General features: G+C 39.4%; 1 protein-coding gene across 9 annotated transcripts in view; it reads right to left on the bottom strand.

Annotated features, from left to right (window-relative positions):
* The window catches only part of odad2 (outer dynein arm docking complex subunit 2), a 125928-nt gene that overhangs the window by 101442 nt on the left and 1985 nt on the right, over positions 1 to 22501 (bottom strand). For 5 of the 9 annotated variants that reach the window (XR_015092221.1, XM_086066617.1, XM_086066603.1 and 2 more), the window contains one exon: positions 5736 to 5841. The exons of the other annotated variants lie outside the window; for them this stretch is intronic. The gene's annotated coding sequence lies outside the window, so the exon portion shown is untranslated. The remainder of the gene's footprint in view (positions 1 to 5735; positions 5842 to 22501) is intronic. 9 annotated transcript variants of the gene reach the window in all.

The following is a 22501-nucleotide window of genomic DNA, read 5'->3' as shown; positions in this document are numbered from 1 at the left end:
TTTTTTTTTTTGTTCTGTGCTGAGACCTGAACAAGAACGACTAAAAAACAGGTGCAATAGATCCACCCTTGTTTTCCAGGCATCCTTTCCTGTATGGGCTCATGTGTTTGTGTTCATTAGGGATAATAGAGATCTTAGAAAAACAGATCACCGAGCTTGACTAAATAAACTTGCTCGTACATTCCTATCATTGGCCTCTAATTTAAGGCCTCCAGCTCCACCACCAACATGCTCATTTTTCAGTTTGCAGCTCTGGGATCAGCAGGTAACCACTTTCCCCAGGCGGGCGTGGCCATGCTGTGAGCATTCAGCCTCGAAGGTACTGCTATGGGCCACAACACATACTCTGTTTGAGTCTTGAACCTCAGCACACATTACTCAAAGTCAATAACATTCTCCTACCTCTTCCACTTACAACCAAAAAAAACTGACGGAAACAGTTGGCTATAATAATTGGCACTTTAATCACTCTCGATATTAGTCTTGTTGAAGGGTGGATAATATGCTCAAAAGTTGTTTATTCATGTGCAAATCATAGAAAGACGGAAAAATGTTATGGCAGAGAGGTTAGACTGAGAGAAGAATGGAACGAAGGGGTTTTTAAATACCTGATTTATATCCCTACCATTGGAATGGAGCATTTGAGACATAATTAGGAGTGATAGAGTTACTATCGCACAGAGACGACATTCAAAGGCAGAAGCCATCTGCTTGTGTTTTGAAACCCTTGCTCTGTTATTTAAACTGGGTTTGGTTGGTAAGGTATCAACTGCCGTGTGGACACGACTGAAACAGAAAGAGAGAAAAATATAATACTTCATTACCACAGTCTACACGCTACCTCCAGTTTGGTAAACAAGTACGAAAACAACACTAAAGGCCTGATTTACTAAGATATCAAAAAAGCACGACACTCTTACAGATTACAAGGGTTGTTGTTGAGCAAGTTGCCCATGTTCTACAAAAAAATTGCACAATTGGCAACAGGTGTAAAGGTGTTGGAGACTGCCTCATCTTTTGTGCTTTAGGTATAGCTGATGACTTTCACTATTTTTAGAAGAGCACCACTAGTGCAAACTAGACTAAGTTGAATGCTCATAGCTGAATGCTAAGATGAATGCTTATGAAGTAAATTGAAAGATACATTATGTGAAAATTACAAAGTTTTAATTGTAACTTGAACTGCAATCTGGTGAAGCTGAAGTTTCAAGTGATGGGATTGGAAGTGTAAGTGGAAGAGGCAAACTTCCTCTATATATTTTGCCACAACATTTGTTATGACACCATTTGAATCACACATAGCTTGCACATTCAAAGAACATGTGTGCTTACAAGTGTGATTTATAAACTCCCCGTTTCCCAGTTTCATTTGAAGTATTTGTGCATAAAAACTGAATGTGTCTGCCCACCCTGCATAACTGTGCATTTAAAGCTTGGAACAGCATAATTGGAAAAACTGCAGGGCGGCGTCAATTCCCACAGTGTCCTGGAATAACCCAGGCACAAAGAAATGCAGAGCTAAAGGAGTTTTGTCTATAATAGATATGGCATGACTCCTTCTTGTGACTGATCAGTTCTCCCTTTAAAGTGGCACTAAGGAACTTTTCAACCTTAATTAAATATTTTCATAACTCTTCTGATGAAACATCGACTTAAATGGTACCTTTGTCATGGCCTGAGAGGGTCTGTATCATTTTTACTGGCTTTTTACAACTTTGAGGAGGATGGTAGGAACACTGCCACACAAAAAAATACAAATGTGCTGACTACTTTATGGCATACGTCAAAAGCTACAAAAGGACAGTCAAGGATCAACATTGGTCCTGATTTCACTCGCTGGAGTGAGCTAAAAAAAAACGACACGATGCGCATGTCGTCATAGGGAATGTGGTCTTCCTTCAGATATAACAATACCGCTTTTGTCCATTTGGCGCCGCCATTATCAACGTAAACTGAAAGTTCCTTAGTATTGCTTTAAGTGATGAAAAAATGAATACATAAAAATATATCCACAAAATTGTCATGTAATTCTTGAAGCAATGCAAATATAATGGCAGAGTGAACTTAACACACTGTTACAGTGAAGTAACCATCATAAAACTAGTAAACGAATCAAATACTTCCTGTTGGGTCCAGCATAAGTCATTTCAGTGCTATTAGATGGGTGAGGGAAGAAAGTTCACATCTTGTCAATGGCCTTGGATGTTGCAACCGTGTCCAGAAAGTAAAAAACCCTACTACAGTTTGGCTTTAGCCCCAGGTGCCAGCTAGCAAGCTCCATAGGCTAGCGAGCTCCCTAGGTGCTCGTTTGCCTGCTAGCTAGCACAAGGAGCTAAATCCAAGCTATGGCAAGGTTTTTACTTTCTGGACCTGGATTTGCCACCTCTGCCACCCTCCATTAAATTTACTATTAAGTCAGTCGGTTAACAATCTCATGGAAAGAACTGTTGTAAGAACCAATGGTTTGATGTACAAGGAACTCGCAACACTGGAACTGAGCTGGAGTGCATCCATGATTAATGTCTGCTAATTCTGAGACAAGTTGCTCTGTAGTAAAGCTGAGGCCACGCTACTAAGTCTGCGCTCTGATTTATGACTGTCCTTTGGATATAGTGTGAGTGTATAGAGAAGAGGGGTTAACCGTCCTAGACAAAGACCTGTCTGTACTCAGCTGGGATCAAGGGCTAATGTTGACTACAGAACCGGGGGCCAAGGGAAAACACACATTGAAGTGTGTGCGTGTGTTTGTAGGCAGGAGCAAGACATAAAGGCTGGGAGAAAAATCACACGACCATCCCCCATCGAGTGTGATCGTAGCTACATGTTAAGATTGCCATACATGAGCTCATACTGGTATCATACTCATACTATATATACAGACTTCAGCCACGGGAGCAGCATGTTGGATGAAGTGCCATGAAAAAATCTTAGCATGGGTTAGCTAAGATGAAGAAAGTAAATATAACAACTTTTTATGTTTTCACTTAACGCTATAGTGTGTGCTTCGGTTTCTATTCCTACTGTATAATGATTGAAAGATATACAATAATTCCTAATTGTTTGCCTAATCGGGATTCCTAATTGCAAATGAAAATGTTCTTAAAGTCATATATGTGGAACATTTCCTGTCATCAGTTTTTCTAAAAAAGTTTATATTATTTTGTCAATATGCGTGTACGGTGCTCCTTAAATTAATTAAAGTATTGCATCTCTAATATGTCTTTAAAAGAATGTCCTTATGTATTCTGTATACTATGCCTGCCTGGTTACGGTATAAATTCATTTTAAAAAATCCAGTTTTCATTGTGGGACGAATGTGTGGCAGAGTGCACTGTGTTGTTACCGCAACTGGAATTTGAGCTCACTGGTAGCGTTCTGCGTTCCCAAACTAGAGAAGTGGTCACGGCACGGGATCGATCCCCTGCCCCGCCATAAATAAAAAAAAGTTGGGCTTAGAACATTATTTTTATAGTTTTCTCTTTCTTTCTTTTTTTTAAAATATGATCATCATATTACGTAAGCAAATGAGCTTTTGACATTAAGATGGTTGTAGATTTATTTTGTGGCCTAAAATCTATTAACATATAATCTGAACAGATAGATTCAGTGTGCTCCTTTATGTGGTCAGGCAGATGTTGACAGAGGTAGATAAATGTATTTGACTAAAGACCCAGGTGGTCGGGGAATTAGGGACCAGAGGCTCATCAGAGGTAACGACTTGTGGTGGGGGGGTTGTCGAGCATTCCACGAATTTAGAACCACCGGTGAGAGACCCCGAAAAGTCACAACAGTCAAGGTACTGCAGCTGAACTACATTAGACTCTGAATTACATCACTTCGTCCGATACAAATGAAGTGAAATGAATATTGTGGATATGAAAATGACTAACAGAAGTCACAGTAAAACAAAAAGCAGCAGCAAAAAAGGGCAGGGACGGAACACAAAACTATCGAGGCAGGTAGATGCGGCAGTCTAGCCGAGCTCTTTAGTAAGTTAACATCTTTGACCTGCTACAACATCATTCATCATTTCAGCGCTATGATGTTTAAAGCATGGGAGGGTGGAAAGGAAGCAAAGAAAGACAGAGAGCAGTCCCCCGTGTTGCCGCGTTAATGCATCTTGTTCTATATCTCAGCATGGATGACAGATGGGACGATGTATCACGTCTCTGCTGTTTTTGCTTGCCTGAAAAGCATCACATTTTCCACTCTTGGAATTTCATACAAAGAAAGTGCAAGAATGATGCTGGTCTCCCCTGGGACTATGAGAAGTGTGTTTAAAGTCACAACAGGCAAATTGTTTACCTTTACAATAAATGCTGCAAAATTCTACTTTTGATTCAATGTTTATAGAATACTATGTGGAATACAAATACTGCAAACATACAAATCTAAGCATTCCAAATAGATATTTACACTTTCCTTTTCTCTTAGCAAAATATTTATTTCGGTGGCAGCATATTTCTGTCAGCAGATAGACAGTCTGAAGACAAAAACGTGCTCTCTAGTGGCTCCTAGTGGTCGCTCTACTCACTGAAGTTGATTTTGGGCAGTTAAACAACATCAGCAGAGGTGGCCAATACAGGTCCAGAAAGTAAAAACCCTGACTTTAGCCCCAGGTGCTAGCTAGCTAGCTCCCTAGCTAACTACCATGGTGCTTGTTTGCCTGCTAGGGTGCTAGCTAACTAGCATCAATGGCTAAAGCCAAACTATGGCAGGGTTTTTACTTTCTAGACCTGGATTGGCCACCTCTGAACATCATTGAGCCACCAGGGCTGTGTTAAATACTGTATCAAGTTCTGTTACTGGATTTGTTTCACCTGATGGACTTTGATTTAGATCAATGGCAGATGTGGTACTCCAGAGACATTCATTACTATTTTATTTTAATTTGGAAAGTACATTATTTCAGTCACAATGAGCATTGTGTCTGAATTGTCTCTACGCAGTGTTGACAGTGCGAGTTTACTTGATCTGTCGCAGTCACCTGCTATGTGAGAGGCAAGGTGGGGGCGCAATGTCATTTTATGTTAGGCAATAAATTGGGCCTCCATTAGGGGCAACCCGAGACCAAAATACATTGCATCTAACTCTTCGGCCTCAACTTCAATAGCGGTCATTTAGAGTGGCGGCTCGGTTGAAAAACAATCCTCCTTAGAAATACTCTGCTCCTGCGAGAGGCTTTGATACACCATCTCTGGGCTTTGTCCTGTTACCTGATAATCCCGGGGAGACTATCAGGAAGCATAAATTTGGAAATTTGTAATTTGAAAAGAAGCGTAAGAAAGAAAATCTCAACTCGGGATGAAGGCTGATATTTAGAGGTCACTTGAACAGGCTATGGGGTTGTTGCCATTAAGAGCAGTACAGACAGCAGTGACAGTTTTTCCTACTGTCACTACTTACTCATTTTTTAACATTTGAGTACAAGTAAGATATGAATTTTTTTTATAATCCATAGTCTTCCCCCAACTGACTATCAGAAACTTTCAACCTTCAACCTATCCTCTCCTCTTTCAGGTTACTGGGGTGATAAGAATGATGTATAGCTCGGAGCTGTTCAGAAGGAATGCATGTCTGAGGCATTCTGATTACAATAAACAGAACTTGACATTTAAAACAAAGCCACACAGCAGTAAAAAGACTCCCCCCCTTGCGGGCTTGCACTTGGGTTTACACAGGTGTGGGTGAGCAAACAAGTGGATGTGAATTGGCCACTGGATGATGTTTGTTACCTGTGGTCATCCTTGCAGATTTGTTTTTCAATTTCCACGTCGTTGGTTGGATGTTTGGGTCTGAAGAGACATGACCAAGGTCAAGGTAGTGGGTGTACAGTATGGACTGGGGGCAGAAGCAAACAAAAGTCACATGGTGAAAGCAGGGGGGATCGAGCCTTATAAATTCGACCTTGCAACAATTGGTGGTGAAATTGTATGACAAACAAAACTGGTGGAATAATTCAAGGAAAGTCAACCTTAAACATTTATTGACAATAAGATGTTATATGCGACCTCACTAGTCTAAACATGACATTCTGATCAATATTACATTTGTGGAATATGAGTTATGCAGCAAAATCCAGCTGTTTTTAATCCATCGCAGGAAGATGAGCTTGCATGTTCCCAAAAGTTTTTTCACATCAGAAATTCTAAACCCCTTGTAAAATTTACTGAGAATTTCTGAGTGCATCAACCTTTACTAGTTTTTTTCAAGTAAATATCACTACTGATCTTTACAGTGTAGGTGTCAGGTTCAGTCAACCTAGAACATTTAATAAACAACAGACAAGGAAGGAAGACAAAAGACTTCGATTATTTTTTGCTCGCGAGGAGAACGTACAGAGCTGTGCTCAGTCACAAACTTCTACCCACTCTGAGGCACACTCTCCCGAGCCCTCTCTTTTTATTTTTTTACAGAGCGTTCCAACAACAAAATGTTTCAGTCCTTATCTTGTGATAAGAGCACAATTACTGTGCTGCAGCTGCAAGAGCAAGAGTCATGCTTTGCAATACTATAAGAGTAAATATGGGATAACGTATGTAAATTTGTTCTAACAGTAGGCGATACCCCTAGACGAGCGAAAAGTTGGTAGGATGGTCTTCCGGATGGACATTTTTTAAAAAGTGACAAACGGACATTTGGCTTCTACTTTTCGAGAAGATCCTGAAATACATCTTTAACGCATATTCCACTAACGCAATATTAACCGGAATATCATATTTAGACTAGTGGGGCTGCATAGAACATATTATTGTCAAGAAATTTTTGAGGGGTTGAAGTACTACAAAGGGTGGAGATTGGTAAAAAATGGATTGAGTGGGTTCTCAAAGTGATGCATTCGATTTATGGATCAGAAAGGACTAAGTGTCTTTCGTAATTGGTGAGAGTCAAAGAGTGGTAGTGGGCAAGAACCAGGGGTGGATGAGCTTGTGGGACCATATTGAGGTCCAGAAGTGGCAAATCCAGGTCCAGAAAGTAAAAACTCTGCCACAGTTTGGTTTGAGCCCCGGGTGCTAGCTAGCTAGCTCCCTAGCTAGCTCCCATGGTGCTCGTTTACCTGCTAGCGAGTAGCTAGCATCAATGGCTGAAACCAAACTGTGGCAGGGGTTTTACTTTCTGGACCTGGATTTGCCTCCCCTCCATTATTACCCATGTGTACTGTGGCACAGTGAGTGGCATGCTCATCATTTAAATACATTTTATATTTAGCAGCCGAAAAGTGTTTTTCATACAAATATTTATTGTGTCTGACTTTACTTGAACTCTATAAACTAAAGACCCCCTGTATTCCTATATTTGCACAGCAAGTAAGAAAACAAGGCAGTTACACACTTTTGATGCTCCCCCGCATACACAATAATAAACCTACTTAAGAATCAAGATAATGTGTCTCCTCTAATGTTTCTGCTCTCTTAGGCACTAGAGCAACAATTCAGATGTTCCACCAGACATTTGATATGTCCCAGTGGCCTGGTGATGATTCCAAACCACTTCAACAGTCAAGTCAAATTGGCTCAACATTTCCTTATCAGCCTCAATACATTGCACAATGTTGACATACAAAGTCAGAGCTCTGGAGAATTACAGGAAATGGAAAATAGGCCTGACTGGTGTCAAGTGTGCTCATTTATACACAAAAACACATCATTACATAAAACTGATAAGTGATGGAGAAACTGAATGATTTATGCACAAGACCGCAAGCACATGGCCTCATACGCAGTCGCCGCACTTGCTCCAGCCCACAGCCAGACCAGGAAAAAAAAACAAAAACAACACTTGATTCATCCCTTTTGTGATTTAGGAGCAGCTGTGCAGGAATGCAATGACAGCCTACAGGCTGCTGTCAAATCTCATCACAGAACAGACACGGACAACAGGCAAGGCTATAGGTCTGAATGATAGCTGGGCTTCGGGCCTAAAGCTTCAGCTTGATTTCCCAGTAAGCATTCCAGAACAATGGTAGTTGAAGGCCCTCTGGCTGAGGGAAGGAGACACACACACACACACACACACATAGAGCATGGAAATAAAAGTAGGAAAATCATGTCTACTGATAAAAATCTAACAGAGCTACTGTTTATTCATTGTGTCACAGCCCCTCCATTGATATATTGGATTTGTGCTTAAGGTCATCGTCCTGCTGAAAAAGCACTCTGGAGCAGCCAAGTTTCAAAATGTCTGGCGTTCACGCCAGTTCATTCTTTGTCTCGTCAGACCACAGAATGTTGTTTCACATGGTCTAGGACAGTGGTTCTCAACCTTGTTTCAGTGATGTACCCCCTGTGAAATATATTTTCAGCCAAGTACCCCCTAACCAGCACAAAGCATTTTTGGGTTAAAAAACAAAACAAAAACAAAACACAGTGCCGTGCCATCACGCTCTGATTTATTAACCTTTAGAACCATTCAAACTCCATTGTTTTTGTATTTCTAATGATTTGTGTACATAAAAATAATAAAGTAAAGTGTCCTCTCTTGGGGTCATAGTAAACATCTGTTCTCAAAAACAAATAATGAACTTAATTATAAATAAATATTTGTCCACAAAAAAATAATCAGCATAACGTGTCCTCTTTTGGATCATAGAAGAGATTTGTTATCAAAAATAAATAATTAACTTAATTGTTTTCAAGTGATTGATAGGTGACGAGAGGGGGCACGTGACAAGTTGGCTCGAACCATTCTAGTATGGGGGAAAATCCGGGTTTCGTTTTCGTTTTATGAACTTATATTATCCTGAAATATTTAATCAATTCAATAATAATTTGTAAAGGATTTTTTCATGGATTTTTTATTTATTTATTTATTTTATCTTACAGGGCTGTAGTGCCTTCAAGTACCCCCAGGGGTACATGAGCCCCATTTGAGAACCACTGGTCTAGGAGTCCTTAAGGTGACTTTGAGTAAACTCCAGGCAGGTTGTCATGTGTCTTCTACAAAAAGGACACAGGCTTCTTCCAAATCTAATTGAAGCATTGCTGGGCAGATTGTTGTCCTTCTGACTAATGTCCTACTGGGCTGCCAGGCAGCTCTAGAACGAGTCCCACTGCTGACACACTCTTTGACAAGTTGTTCTGCAAGACTCTTCGGCATTGTTCCTTGTATTCAGCTCCCTTTTATTTTTTTTTAACTGTGCCTGTCTGTGACCTTCTTGCCTTAGGAGTGGGGTGTCAGGCAATTAAAAATTTTAATCGGAATTGATCGCATGACTTCAACAGTTAACTCATGATTAATCACAAATTTTATATATGTTTTAAATGTACAATAAAATGCACAATAATAATAATCATACTCTTGTTAACATAAAAGTGGGAACAAATGTTAAACTAATAGAAATATGGCTGCATCTTTTAATTAATGATACAGTAATTTAATAATTCATCAAATGTAGTTAAAATTAAAAAGATGTAGTGTACTGTAAAAGTGTGATATTGATTTGTGTTGGTCATATTTCTACCACTGGATGGCATACTTGCATTTGTAAGACATTGGTGACAGATCAGTGCATTTTTATTTTCATATTAAGAGCTATCTAATCTTTAACATGAAGTAACATTTTAAAAATTGCAAAGTACAACTTGACCCCAGTCTCCACAAATATATGCATTATTATAAAATGTATTTATTTATTTATTCCCCTAGTACAGGCTTTCCAAGTAAGGGACGGTCATTATAAAAAAAAAAAAATAGTGGTGTTAAAGGAACTTAACACACTAATTTTTACACCCCTAGTTAGATTTTTTTTTTTTTACTAATCCCACTATGAACCTTACATACTGCATTTTAGTCAAGAGGATGGACTATTGAAGACAGTGGTGATGGTTGTTCACTTGTCAGAAAAAAATTCAACCTTGAGAAACCTGCAATGCAATGCTAGAAATGAGCCTGGGAGAAACAGGAACTTGCACAAGAGTGGCGAAGGGGCTCGAGATGAAGATAAACACGAGACGGAGCGTGAAGTGGTGCCGACATAGGATTCCAAGATTGGACCCCGACATTGATGTGTGGCTGAGTTTTGCTCCTGCCTGCATGTTTTATGTTTTATGGCATCAAATGTAAAACTGCCAGTCGATAGCGATTCTTGGAAAATGTCATCATCGTCTGTTTGATTTCACATAGCCGCGACAAATTTCAATAGTTACTCTCTACTCTTCATGAAGTACCAAAAACTCCACCCATCACTGCAGGTCTTTTCTTCAGTAACATATGGGTGTAAAAGGACAGGCCGGCAGTGCTGGTTAGTTCATCTTTGTAAGAAAACGTCAGAAACAAATGAGAACATACCATGTGGCACATCTGCTTTGGTAGTTGGAGCTGCACACGGCTTACTTAGAAACTGTGGAATTTATCTGGTGCTCAATGAGCAAACCCAACATTGAAATTACTTTTATTTACAGTTCAGGACACTTTCCAAGAGTGGGTCCACCGTGTAATAATGTACCTTTAATTGATTTCTCCACTTTTTGCATAGAAAGTTCTTTGTCCTCTAGGTGAGCAAGAAGTGCTCCTGGAACGTAAAGCAGAAAGTGGCCTTGTGGAACTAAAATTAAAAGGAAAAAAGACTGCTTGAAACCGTGAGCCGTGGCCAACGAGTGCTTAGTCCTAATCAGACCATGACTTCAGGAGGCATGACCGTATCAAAAACTGGAATACTGATGAGTGATGACTCTCTAAATTTGAAGGATAAAGAATTAGCATACAAAAAATGTTCAAGAAGAGGATATATAAATATGGAACTTTGCTAGGACTTGGGGGAAAAAAACATGCTACAACAATGAAGTGTGTGTTCTGTCTCCACAAGGCCTCCGTTGCGTGTTATGTTTGCTACCAGAAATACCCCACAGACTTAAAATACACACAACACTATGAGGAAATATGTGAAAAACATCACTAACATGGGTTTAGACAGCAAAAGAAATAAAGAAAGGGCTGAAAGAAAAACATAACATCCATCTTAATCCTCTTCAGACACAACTAATAAGAATCATACTGAAGGCTGGTAGCTTACTAAAAATGTTCAGGAAATTCAAACTGTTTGTTTAGTGATAATAAAAAACTAACAATTTCCTTAAACAACAGGAAGAAAAAAATAGGTTTTACAAACCATAACCCACAGAAATCCAGACCCACTTGAAGAAACACAGTCTGGCAAAGAGTGAAAGCAAGTGTGTGCAAGTGACTAAACACTTGATAGATGGAGGGAGAATAAATGGTCTGGATATCACAGGGTTAGATAGTGTTTCAGTGTCTGAGACCTGTAAGGAGGTTTGAGGCATCTGCTCATTGTCCACCACCCAGAAAACTTCACATCAAATGACTTATGCCTGTTGACTACTTTGTCTACCCACCACCGCAGATCCAATGTCAGACCGTGCGTTATCCATCTATTCTGTCTCCTGGTGTGATCCGGTAAAACCTAGAGTATAAAAGTGTTGTTTTCTGACTCACAGTTGGTCAGAGCTGCAGGTGATTTCATGATTACGCTTACCACATCTTCAGGGCATAAAATGCTGTATGGTATGGTGACTGGATGTTTTTCAATGTAGCGTCTCGGGGGCTGGAGTACAACAGTTTAACCTTAGCTGTTATGACCTTTCAAGTAAACAAGTCCCTTGGATTTGACTGACTGGACTTGGTTTGCCTTTGGTTTATTTCTTCTTCTTTCTTTTTTTTTTTTTCAAGAGAAAGCTCAGTATTGTTCATTTGGTAATTTTACCGATTCGACATGTCATCATTACTCTCTCTCTTTTTTTTTCTCTTTTTCTTTTTTGGTATGTGCGTGAGTATGTGCATGTGCTGGTGTGTGTGTGTGCGTGCGTGTGAGTGTGTACTCATTAATTCACCTAAAACCTATTAAAAATCCCATACCGTTCACCGAAACCGAATACTTCAGAATCCAGCTAGTTGTGTAGTTGTCAGGAGACCCGAGAAAGGATCAAAGAAAAAAAAGGAAAGTGAAATCCAGCACCGACCAGACATCGCCTACTACCCAGCGGGTTACCAACCAGAATCTTTCACCAACCCCAGAAACATCTAAATTCCAACCAATTAGGGAGACCTCAAGAGACCAAAGGAAAGACTGAGGAAAGGAAGCAAGGATAGATGAAGCAGAGGGAGATCCACAGACATCAGCCTCCACCGATTCAACGACCAGAGGAAGAAGCAGATTGTGTTTGAATTTCGATAGATGCTGGTGTGGTGGATCTGGCATTCATGAAAACCTCCACCAGAGAGGGGGGCCGTCGACCCCCGGCCAGGACAGAGCGAGCACAACCCCTCAGGGCCCCCCACGGTTTGCCTTTGGTTTCTATCTTCTGTCTCTGGGGTAGGACCACATCTAGTAGAGATCTTGACATTGACATCACGCGTACGAAAATGGCCGTTAGCTCAGCCATTTTGGCATGATAGACCCTTGAACAATGATTGACAGCTGTTGTGGACCAGCTGCCACAACGAGAAGAGGCAAAAAAAAAGGATTGATCATGCTCCAGGCTGCGAAAAGAGGAACCAATGCGTAGCCAATGTTGCACTTTGTACATGGTGGCTAAATCAGCAGATTCTAACTCTTACCCACAAGCAAAATGTGGGGGAAATAATCTATTTTGTACATTTGTGCTGCTATAGTTTAATAGATTATTACACAGTTGAATTTAAGAACTGACCAACACCATGAAGAAGACTTTATACGGTATAAATGATGGCGGCCGCGGCCGATTTAGCAGTTGCTAAGTTGTTAACGTACATAAATAACACTGCCAACTTCGATGGCATTTTCACCACACATAAAGGGGAAATAAACCCTGATTGTACAAACTTGTAAAGCCTTTGTATGATCAGATTTGAAAGCACTCACCGGCAACAGGGGATAATTCCATGTTAGCAGCGCTGCCCAAAAAAGCCCTCCTGAAACTTCATTGGCAATCCCACATGACCACCTCACCTCGCGCATGTATATCATGTCCTTTTCATCAAAGTGACTGTCAATGCTCTTGGGCGGAAAGTTGACGGATAAACGCTAGTTTTCGCCCTCCCAAACATTGTAGCCCATTAACGCTGCGCCAATAATTTCCTGCCACATGCGTGTTCAGAGAAAGTCACGTGACATCAGGATCTCTATTGGGGGTCCTTCCTCTCTGCTTTTGGTGGATCAGCATTTGGGGTTCCTTGGGGGACTGTGGGTCTGGTGCCCTACATGGTCTGGCTGCCTCGGAGATAGCTTAGTCCATCGAGTCTGTCATTTGTCCATCATCAAACCCACTGTCATCGTCATTGACGGAATGCCCACATCCGTTAATATTGACTATTGATGATTACATTGACGGACAAAAACCCACTTTCGACAATCCTTAGTCCGTCATTATTGACCTCTGATGATCACATAGAGAGGTTTCTCTGCAGCAGACTACTCTACTGAACTTTTAATGCAAACATCAAACTAAAATCATATTTCAACAACACGATGCGGTTTAAAACAACGTTTGCTTCATCATTTTAGCACACCGCCCTGCTTGGGCGGAGGATAAATATCTAAAATGTTGTTATAATTCATAAAACCTAGAATGCTACATAGACTGCAACGCGGTTATTCAGACACATTTAGTACATAGCAAATGTCGGCCAGTTTGTCTGAAAATGAGCTCATTCATTAAAAACCTTCCATTAAAGCACAAGTGTTGGATGCAGCACCTTTAGAAGTTGTAGTACGAACTGGCAAGCCCGCGTTGTAATTGCAGTGTAACGATGCAGTGCCAAGCCTATTAGCAGCTAACGGGAGCAGACAGGAAAACGGACTAACCACAAAATGTGTGATCTTGGGGTCTGGGTAAAGGCCTGCTGACAGAAAGTTGGTCTTCGAGTCCCACCTGAGGCAGGTGGAAATTGAATATTGGATACGATTTCCTGTGGGGTTTTCTAGTGCAGGAACTTGGTGAAGTAACAGCGAATGGTGCATAAAGATCACTAGAGCAAATGCCTTTCATTGAATAGAGAGTAATTGTGTCGTTTAAGCTCTGATCGGACTGACCTGGAGTCACAGCACTGACAGAAAGATTGCATTTGAACATATTGGCTTCATCTCTGCGACGTCATCAGATTACAAGAAGTGAACGGCTGCTAATGTTGTGATGAATTCAAATGATTGGAGACAGACAGAAAATAAGTCTGGTTTAAATCTTCAAGCAAGTCTGAAATCTTCTTTCCCTTCTGTCTGTCATTCTGTCCGGGACACCTCCATTGCGGTTCCTGTCAGATTAACATGATATTTGTGCTTGATGTGTCTATTTTCGCCTGGAAGTATCCTGTGGAACGGAATGGTCTGTGTATTCAAAGTGATTCTATTGAGAATTTGTGGTGAGACATGTGAGGAAGGAGATGACAAACGTTTTAATAATGATGTGTCACTGATGGTAGCCATGTTTGTCTGAATGTCTTTGGAGTAAGGTGAGATGGTTGTTGTATACTCTTGTGGATTTGCCAGTCGCTCCATTTGGCCCACAATGCGACGGGCTGCCTCATGTCTCTGTATCAGGTTAAAACGAGAGGAAACGTTGTTCTGCTTGTTTGGACTAAGGCACCCTATTTATGGAATAGCAATAACAGAAGCTCCAGAAACTATGAAAATACATTGCAACGACTTCAACAATTAAAAAAAAATCTTATATTTAAGAAGGTCTCTACAATGTTGGGGGGGTGTATGCTAACTTGCTAAGCCATTTTACTTTACCTTTTAATTTGCTTTACAATTCTACAGGTTAGGGCTGTGTGTTGATGTAATGAATAAAATAATTTGTAAATAATTAAAAATAAGTATTTTCTTGGCACTTACTACAGTTACTACAGTTTCATTTTTGGGCCACAGATGGCAGTAGCGATTCGAAATTCAATTTTCTGCATTCAGTAACTTTAAATAGAACCGGAAGTTGCTACCATATTATTCACTTTCGCCGGAAGTCCGTGGCATATAGCCCATTGGAAAGCTAAACTGTCAAGCTAACCTAGCTATCTTAGCTTCCCAGTTCACAAACAAGCTAGCTTACCTGCGTCTGACAGACAAAAGTAGAAGTTGTGCTTCTTACCTTCGAGTTTGAAACCTTGCATGTTGCTATTGTCTTTTTCCTGGTTTTGTCAAAACGATAAGTTCCAGGATGAAAGAATCCCTTTTGATGAGATTTTTGATAATGTTCAAACATTAGCACATACAGTATCAGATACATTAGCTGATATTTATTCACATTTGGAAGAGGTCTGATTTCAGTGAAGCCATGTGTGTGTGTGTGTCACACATTTTTTTTTTCACATCCACCTAAGTATATCTGTAAAGACGGGAGTGAACCGCAAATACACGCACTGCCCTTAGAGATTAGCTAGGTGTAATCAGGCTGGCGTACAGGTGAGGCCTCAGGTTCTCTCTCAAATGGTTTTCTATGCAGCGGAGAAACACAATGCCACCATCATTAGTATCATTCTATCTGCCCCATGCAATGCACAGTTCTCTTTAAGGGGCCAGCAAGAATTTGAGCCTGAACATGCACAAACCATAAGCATCATTACAGTATCCATGTTCAAAATGTTTCCTTGACCTTTCATGACATCCCAAGCATCAAATGAAAGCTGTCGGGTTTCCTCAGTCCCAGCAGTAGGGTTTTACTTCAGCAGCTAAAGTACACTATAATTCAAACTTGCACACAACACACTCGATCCTAAACAAACATAAGTACGGAGACACTATTACCATAAAGGGAGAGGTTGAAAATTACATTTATGTTCTCCTTCTCTCTCAGTTGCTTTGGTGATTCGTGGATTTTATCCAAAAACAGACCACCAAAGGATCAGATATTTTAGAAAAACCATATGAAAGCACAGTTTGGTATATTTAAAGAGTTTCTGCATGTATCTTATTGACTAACTCTGTCCTAATGAACGTGTTTTCATTTTTAACATGTATTTACTGTATAAATGAGCAAACAATATGATTTAGATCAGGAAGTGAGGATGTTGGCTACACATTGCGGAGATTCCCTTGTGAAGATGAGGCCAGACAGACAAAATATGTTTTTTTCATTATCTCTGTCTGTCTGCAAACAAATAAAAATATCAGGTGTGTTCGTCTCAGCATTCAATCTGCCTTGGCATAGATTCTCAAAGATTCTGGGATGCTTAACAAAGAGATGGAATACCCTCGAGAAATCAAGGAAAATGTCCCTCAGGTGCTAGATTGAATAAAAACATGGTGACTGTGGAATCAACCATCATCATCATCATAAAATGACCCCTTGTGGCTTATTTTAGGCAAGATTTGAAATCCACAATTTACAGTACATATCAAATCAGTTGAAATTTCAGTTATAAATTCTGTTTAAAGTGAACCATTTCTATGTTATGCTTAATTTTTCGCAGTTAAGTAGGGCCCAACCGATTAATCGGCCGCCGATTATAATCGGTCGATTATTGCCCTTCAAACATCTGCCAAAACAATCGGCCAAATGGGCCAAATAAAACGTTATACTCAAAGAAAAGAAAAGTTTTCGACGCTGTGAAACCATTTTGCTTGCGTAGCATTAGCAACTAGCAAGTGTGTAGCGTATGTTATTCTGTTGTCAAACCAAGCGTCCTTTAAGCTGTTTAATGACATCTCAGTTAGAGTTACCTGTAAAACTAAACAGACGACGATAATAATTACATCCAATGTAGATTTAAATACAAAACATGCTTTGTTTTTAAAACATCGCTAGCCTAGCGTTAATGCTAAAAACAAAGGGAGGATCCCATTCAAATGCTAACCGGACATTAGCATGAGTTCGGGAGGGTTGTTCCGTCAAATAACCAATATTATTATGGGAAAATAATAATTGTATGCATTATATATATATATAATTTTTTTTTAAATAATCGGCCAAGTAATCAGTAATCCGTATTTTTTTCTTCCAAAAAATTGGTATTGGCATTGCCCCCCAAAAAATGCGGGCCCTACAGTTAAGCAAACGTGTGTTTTTTTTGTGGTAATGATTAATTTTTTTGATTTTCAGTTTTTAACATCAAGGTGTATCTTCTATTTCTTCTTGTTTAACTCTCATTTGCTTTTTTTCCTTTTCTCAGTCATTTGGATGTGCTGTGGCACTATGTGACACGCAACTGTCATAGTACAGCGACTGGCATTATTTTTTATGTGCTGTGTTGGTACACCACACAATATAACAGCAATAAGACCACACTTGGGTTTTTTGGTTGTTTTTTTGTCATTGAAATGTGTTGGGTCTCACATTTTAAAAATCACATAAAAAATGTCAAAAATCACCATCCCTGCTTGACCAAGTGTAGTAGTCTTCAATTTATTTTTATATTTAGCGTTACAGCTTGGTAACAGCGTTCCACTACATCCACATGGATTTTCTGCTAACTAAAATTGCATGATGATTGAGGTAGATATGCTTAAGTGCATATGAAAATGCACTTTTTTAAATGGCCAAAAGAATGATTAACCCTGGGATATACTGTACAGTTGCCACAAACTGATAGATTCCTGAACAAAATAAGACTGAGTTTTGGGTTGGGTCATGGGGTTATTGTGTTATAATGTTGATGTTGTCAGTTTCTATGCATTTGTTATGTCCCTTGTGATGACATTTGTGTTTGCTATGTACCTTATGATGATTATTAGTCACTCTTAGTTTGTCTAGTCACTGTTATTTTGTAGTTGCTACGCAGTTACTATGTCCCTTATGATAATCATTTTGTCAGTTGCTATGGTCTTGTATTAGTCACTTTTAGTTTGTCTAGTCACTCTTATTTTGTAGTTGCTATGTAGTTACTATGTCCTTTATGATAATAATGTCAGTTGCTATGGTCTTGTATTAGTCACACTTAGTATGTCTAGTCAGTCTTGTTTTATAGTTGCAAATTTGGGTAAAGTATTTAACTCACATGTTGGGTTAAATCAACCATCTCATCTTATTGTATGGTTAATTATTGTTTTTAGTATGTTGCATTGGCCTGTCTCTTTGACATTCAACAGCATGATGGAAGATTCCAGTAGGTGAGGCTCCTTGCAAGCCTATTAGAAGATACTTAAAATAAGTGTTACTTGCTTGTACTGCCTTAATCAAGATTTTTTCCAAATACAAGCTATTGCCACCACACAAAAGAGTTGTTTTCCACAGAGTACAAGTGGCAGTCTTATTACATCAGTCCCCGTAGTTTTTACTTAAGCAAAGTGATGATCTTGTCCCCATTATGAGATTATCCAGCGACGGAATCTGGGATCCTCATTACTTTAAACCTGAGTTTCTGGCTCATGCAAGCCTGCCTGAGGTCAGCTGGTCCCCGCGGTCGTTTGCAGATTGCAACTCCCTACAGAACATCTCGCAAAATGTATTAATAAAAGATTTAAAGAAATATAGGATGCAGCTAATGGATGTAGGAAGTGAGTGGGAAGATACAAGGTAATGTCATTACCACTGGGAGTGCTAATACGCCGGTAGGAGGGGTGAGACAAAAGATACCTGTATGTTTTCTATGTCTGTTCCGCTCACTTTTGTGCTGGGAAAATTTTAATAATTTTATTGTGTCCATGGCTTGTTATAGGGTGACCATATTTTCATTTAAAAAAATATAAACTTTTTTATATATATATATATATATATATATATATATATATATATATATATATATATATATATATATATATATATATATATATATATATATATTTATATATATAAAATCGAACCCATGCCCTTTGGCCTGCCGACGGTGTATTAGGGCCATGTATAAACATATTTTTTATAAGGTGGGGGCAATATTCTGAGAAAAAAAAACTCATAAATTTGCCACTTTATAAAGTGGCAAAATTTTGACTTTTTTTCTCGGAATATTACCCCACCTCTGAAATTGTTTTTATACATGCCACTAATACGCCGTCGTAGTAAAATGATTACCTACTTTAAAAAAAAAGAAAAAATAATAATAAATAAGTGTACCACGCACACACATAACCCGTCTTTCATTTTTCCCTACACCCCTCGCGATTGACTTGTGAGCAGTCCATGGTCTACCAGAAACACCATCGCAAACAATAAAAGAGGTAACGTGCCATTGGGGTCATGCAGTTTCAAAAAACAGAAAAAGGGAGGGGCAGCGAGTGGCTAAACAAGTTCAAATTAAATATAAGAATGTTTGTGCGACAAAGCAAGGAGAAGAAATTACAAATGGTATGAGAATGAGAGCAAATAAATAATCATTGTGGTAGCAACTACTGTGTGTGCACATTATAAATATAAACCCAGGTTCAAATGAAGGGAAGCATGTATGGATCTGTAACATCAGAACCCTTATCCAATACAGAAATAAAAGCTATAAAAGGGAAAGAAAAGACGGGAAGACTGGTCCAAATCCTCACCACGAAAGTGAGAGCCAACTTGTTTCGTGCTGGGCTGCTCCACGATTCAGTTGATTTGTTTTGCCTGGACTATTCTGGATCCATCGCGTGGAGGCCGTGTGAAGCGGATGGACTAGCTTGCAGTGGACCACGATGTTTTGTTGTGGCTGCAACCGGAGCGGCCCAACCCAGAGTTCCCCATGACCATCGCGATGCTGTACATAAAAATCTCATGAAGTGAAAAAGCGTCCTGCACAGAGCAAGTAACCACTTTAAATGCCAAACAGCACTTCCCCTTTCATGCCCAATCAGACTGAGAAAAGAACTGTTTTCCACAGATTTTCTTTAATGTAGCATACACTTGCAAAAATCCCAGTCAATTAAATACATTAAACATGATTCTAATTGCTAGTTGCCCGGGTCAACAACTTCTGAGGCTTTCCTGGAGGACAGAAAGACGGACAAATTACAGGGACTAATCTAACAAAAGCAAATTTACAATGCAAATTCTGACCAACGACATGATTCATCGGCAATTTTAGCCACACACCACCTCAAGGGCACACGAAATAGCTGGAAAATAGATTCATCACTCTGATGTCTAATTGGAAATGCTGAACAACACATCACCAACATGAACTGTTAACATTGAAAGAATTGGTCTTGAATGTTGACAGATGATTAATTAATCAACTTTACTCATATGACATTCAAGATGGGTATCGGTTATAATTACCTCAATCGATTCGATTTCGATTCACACGAGTTCAGTTCGATTTGGTTTCGATCTTTTCCCGTTTTGATTCACTTCACTTCAATTCAATACTGATTAATTATGGAACATCAATTCTTCTTAAATGTCAAGGATATGCTAAAAACTCCACAAACATTAAAACTGTTATTAGGTAACTGTTAAAGGTGCATTGTGCCGTTTAAAAAGGTAATATTAAAGCGTTTTCTACATCATGCATGCTTCACCAATGCCCAGATGAGTACGAAGAGCCCCGACTGTTTTACTACAACTGCACCTATCAGCTTTTATCGTCCCTTTATAGTAGAGTGTGCGGACCCTGCACACTCCACATTTTCTTTAGGGAGGGGCGGAGTTTTTCGTTCCTCATTTGAAGTCATATCTTCGTTTGTCAATAGTGGCTGTCACTTTAAGATCGTGCACGTACTCGCACGCACACCATGAACGAGCCTGACACAGATGCTGCAGTTACGCTTTGGGCCAGAGGTGGCAGTCGCAAGTAAAAAAGTGACAAACTGCACAAAGATCTTTTAATTGTTACACAAACATTGACATCAGCAAAGATGAGATGGACAAAAAATTCATAATTCTAATTCAGTAATTGTAAATATGGCACTTTAAGACAATTCTGAATCTTTTTAATTTATAAGTCAGGTCTTTCATAAATGTAAGAAGATACCTTTAAATTGTATTGACAATAATACTCAGCTTTAAAGAAGAGAATTTAATTGAATCATTATAATATTCATTTGGCTGTTCAACTCTAATGTACCTGGGAAGAATAGGGTTGTGACAAAAATATATATATATATACGAGAAACACGAGAAACACCATGACAAAAACAGAGACTCATGGTTCGAACATTTCCGGTTAAATTGATTCCCACACATATGCCGAAACAGTTTTGTCAGTCTCCACAGGCTGTGGGTGGGACAGATGGGATTTAACATCACTCAGGTGTAGCACACAGAACAGACCTCATGACAGAATATCCGATCAGTCTCTGGCCGTTGTGGGAGATGAACTAAAAAAATATTTATATATATATATATATTTTTTTTGCACTGGACAGCGGGTTTACTGGTCCAGATTCACTGAAATTTCTGCCATCAGAGATATAACAATAATAATAATAATAATAATAATAATAATAATTATACTGTCACAATTTATTATTATCATTATTATTATCACTGTACGTCATGTGATCTGTATGTAGTTTTGCTAGATAACTAGTTATGCAGGACTAGAATGGCTCAACTTGGCATTGCAAATCATGCAGTTAGGATGCTGACTCCCATCACTCAACACCTGAAAACAGCTACTGCTGTTTTCTTAAGATGGAAGCCAGGGTCAGCATATACAATGAAAACAGCAGAGGCCACAGAATTGAACCCTGTGGAACACCATAGTGAATTCATATTGCTCATATCGGCGGGTGTGTGTCTTGACCCCAATCGAACCCAGGTTTAAGAACTGTCTGAGAAACAACAATTAAAATAGGGCAAAACTATGATATCTTCATGTTTATGATATACTGTATGTAAGGCAATATATTTGATGCATGGTAAATCTTCCACTTGAACCTCCCACTGAGAAATGTAGTGTTCCAGTCAGTGCTAGAAAATAAATGGCTGAACTGCAGATGAATTCATTGTAATCCAACAAATAAATGTCATAATTTGTCTTTCAGTCACACATACTGCTGCTTCCATTTGTTTTCCGCCAATAAAAAAAAAAAAAAACTGTGGAAATTTCACTCCTGATGTTAAGTGGAAATGAGGAGCTCGTCCAATGGCAACAAATCTTTGGCTTTTGGTTCTGTATCAATGTGTCCAGCACGGAGACTGCTGGCAACACCCTCCCCCAGGCTTCCCTTGAGTCTTCGACAAAACTCCAAAACATCTGGGTAGAGATGCTCGAGATTCTTGAAATTAGGTTGGAACAGATGTCACAAAAATACAGCTATGCTCACAACGACCACTGTACAGTATTCATCTAGTGACTGTTTTACCATCGTATCTTCGTCTCATTAGTCGGTGTCATTGCGGACTCAATCCAACAGGAAATGGTCACGCTACAACAGGATTAGATGGCATAAATCCTTCATGTTAGGCTAATGCACAAACATGCAGCCAGGAAGTTATTAGCAGATCTGGTGAAATCATTGTCCGATCAAAAGATATCCCTACGTGGTGTTTCGTGTGAGCGTAGCTCATCTCCTGCGCAGCTGTGCATGGCTTAAACACTCTCCACTTTAAGTGCTGTGCTGGGGCTGTTAACTTTGATAGAACATGCAGGTACAGTTTGGAAAAACAATGTTACTTTAATAGGGTTATTATAAGGGCATAGAGTCTTTTAAAGGTTTAAGGAG

Source organism: Leptonotus elevatus, chromosome 21 (genome assembly GCF_054856555.1).
Source record: "Leptonotus elevatus isolate MCC_2025b chromosome 21, RoL_Lele_1.0, whole genome shotgun sequence".
In the NCBI taxonomy this organism is placed as follows: domain Eukaryota; kingdom Metazoa; phylum Chordata; class Actinopteri; order Syngnathiformes; family Syngnathidae; genus Leptonotus; species Leptonotus elevatus.
This window is presented reverse-complemented; position numbering and strand designations above follow the sequence as displayed.